Here is a 3,473-nt window from a genome sequence, read left to right as displayed (position 1 = left end):
AAACATTAAAATACACAGATTTATCTCTACAAACCACATCTTTTTAATTAACTTTTTAATTAACATATGTGGTCTGTAGCTCATATTTAGACCTGCATTCAGACCAATGGACAGTTGAAGCTGTAGAGCTCTAAAATGATAAATCATCTTTGAATATTGGCAGTTCTTAGGGGCTTACTTCCTACAAACAACTGTTTTGGGGTTTCTTTTTAACTCACAAAGTGTTCAGCACTTATTTTTGGTTTGTGGTCCAGCAATAATTTGTGTCTGTGCCATTCTTTCACTTTGAGTTAGTTTGACTTTAAATGCTGCTGCACTATATTTTAGGTATGTTGTTAAAAAAGAGTAAGACAAACAGCATGTTCTCTATTCTCTAAACTATTATTAAAAATAACAATAAGCTGGATAAATAATAAATAAACAACGAGGCTGGACCCAGATGATGAAGAAAGAAACACCATAAAAACATGATGTAATTAAGGGACAACCATGTGAATTTTGAATAAAATATTTGCTCTTTGTTTGATTTTATCCACTTGAATTATTTGCCTTTTTCTCTACTATGTCTCATCGTGGTGCGACTGCAACTGAACGCATGAATAGGCCTAACCCTCAATAGGCCCAAAGCCTGGAGGAGTCCAAATTGCAAGTCTATTAGAAAGCATGATTGCATAGAAGTAAGTAGTATTTAAGGCTTAGGAAGCGCTATAGTTGAACCAAAACCAGCTGCTATTTTCTGGTTGTGTCCCACCATGAACAATAGCCTGGCGTTACCTTAGCTTCAAAGGCTCCATAATAGTCAATCGATCAGAATGCGAGGCGCTATTCTGCAGATTACTGTTAACAATAATTTGCCTCCCAGTGCACCGTTGCCATCTTTGAAGCAATGTTTTATTGCCTTTTTTTTTTTCCTTCTTCCATCTGCATCTGTCATCCCCGAGGTCCACTGTTTGATCTCTCCCCACCAGTGTCTGCCTCCCCGGGGTCGCGTTGACCTGTTGATTGGCAGCTGCGATCAGACATATGGTGGGACGAGGCATCGACCGCAGCTCCCCGGAGACAAAAGCAGACTAGTGGGGTTTTTTCCCCCTTTTTCACCGCGCCGAGGAGCCGAGGAGCCGAGCGGCAGCAGCAGCACCAGGGAAGAGGTCTGATCCCACCACTAGATGACGCAAGGTGCAAGCGAATATCTCCAGCCATGTTTAGGCTATTTAATGTAAGTGGTAAGTTTAGTCCTCTTTTTTATTGAACCCAACCTCATTTTCAGTTATTCCTGTTGAAAATAAGACACGTGGTGTGATAATTAAGCTCTGCATTATTTACCTTATACATTAGTCTACTTGTGAAGTATTTTCCCAACTGTTATTATTTATTAATATAAAGAATTTTCTAAGAAGATATTTCTTCTTGTCAGATACTACTTCCCTTTGTTGTGACACTTTGACCCCTATAATGGAGCAGAATGATGGGGTTGTGTGGCCATCTCAACAGATCAAATATGACCTCTGGAGCAGGGCAAATAATGAATGTGGATGTGACAAACCATGGAGTTCATGCCAGGCTTTGGATTTAGTCCAGCTGTGTGTTAGCTCACTGGAAACCAATTGGAGCTAGCTTGACTCCCAGTTTTAAAAAAAAACCCAGGTTTGATGCTCAGCCTGGTGTGTGTGTGTGTGTGTGTGCATGATTTCAGCATACAGAATGCAAAACACCCCCATCTCTCCTCCTATAGTGAGCAGAGTGTTGCCATGGTGATGCATCTCTGACCAGGGTCTTGCAGTGATCTCCACTGACCCTGGTTGGTGACCTCTGACATTTAGGCCATGGCCAGGGTCAAAAGGTCAGCGATGGCCGGAGGGCAACAAGAGCACTTCCATGATTGGCACTCTGACATGCTCGCTGCCCCCTTCATGTACAGCGCTCATCTGCCTCCCGGTTTGCACCTCTTATTTGCATTTGTTACGGAGCGAAGACCCATCGGATGCAGGATGTTCATCGCCCCACTGCTTTGCATTGCACCCGAGCAGGTAGCCTGTTTTATGCTCTCAGCAATGCAAGACTCAATACTGTATAATTTGCATTCAATGCCGCTGCACGTTCTAGGTTTCTCCACTTCAGTTTTGTGCAAATGGTGATGATAAAATGCAATCTCCAGCAGGTCTAACATCCTGTATCATGATGGTTATGATAGCAGTAATGATCATCAGTATTCCCATGGCCCCTGTAATCCACTGTATGTGAGGATATTTATAGTTCTTCATGTGATAGTGTGTGTGTGTGTGTGCATGTTTGTTCATATCTAGTGTGTGTGTGTGGGGGGGCAATGCACCACACTGTGGTTCTTCTCATGGGGAATAATTACAGAATCGTGGGTACTAAAAGTCATGTGACCCTAGCCTTCTGCTCCCAAATAATTTATCCCCCCGGCTGATAGCTCGTCAATATCAATTTATTAATTTAACAGTTCTGGACTGATAAAAGGTAGTGCGCACAGTTAGCCTGCTGAAATGGGGAATAGGGATGAATTTTACAGTGCAGTGGTGTGAGGGGAAGGAAAGAGGGAGAGACTGGAGGACAAAGCGAGTGGGGGAGAAACAGCACAGCAGTGATCAATGGCAACACAGAGGAGAGAGATGCATATTCGCTGTGCAAAAATGGGCCGCCATCGCTCATATTCCAAGGCTATTGAATGAAAGTTATGAAAATTAATACACTTATTATCACCATATTAAAAATTAAGATTGAAGACAGCACGCTCATTGTATTGATATTCAAATGTCTCCAATATATTGATCAGCACAACCCAGTTTTTCGGTAAGCTCTTCAGGGTGAGCCTGTGCGACAATCCAAGAGGTAAAAACATGTTTTACAAGAGGAACGTCTGAAGATTTTAATTAGCAACACAAAGGAAAACCCTTTTGTCTTAGTACACAAGCTGAGAACCCTCCGAGGCGTTATATAAGATGGTCGCTTCCTCGAAGACGCATCTTCCAAAACAAAGAGATTCCAGAAAAACACATTTATTTGACCTCTTACATGTGACCCTCTTGACCTCCCAGCGCTTCCTTTGCATCGTGATTTTTTAAAAAGGGTAATGAATATACATCTGGCATAAAGCAGAACACATATATCATCCAGCATGCACCACAAAACAGTCAACCTGCAACCTAACCTATTCCCAGAGCCATTACATAATATCCCTGAAGGAGGCTAAAAGGTATTTTAACAAGACCCACTGCTCTATGACCTTTGACCTCTTCTCAGTTGACCCCGAGCTCCTGACCCCACTTACACTAGCCAGTGACAGTGGTGGACAGAGCTCCTGTACACTTCCTGGTGTGAGAAGACAAAGAGGGAGAGATTCATTTACAAATTGATGCATGTGAGGATTCAGCATTTTCTGTCGATGGCTGACAGGTTTGTTCAATTTGTTGATCTATCATCCTCTCTGTCACCCCCCCCCCCCCCCCCCC

This window comes from Morone saxatilis, unplaced genomic scaffold, assembly GCF_004916995.1.
Source record: "Morone saxatilis isolate NCDOM2014 unplaced genomic scaffold, NCSU_SB_2.0 Contig12, whole genome shotgun sequence".
Classification (NCBI taxonomy): Eukaryota; Metazoa; Chordata; class Actinopteri; family Moronidae; genus Morone; species Morone saxatilis.
Note: the sequence above shows the minus strand (reverse complement) of the source record.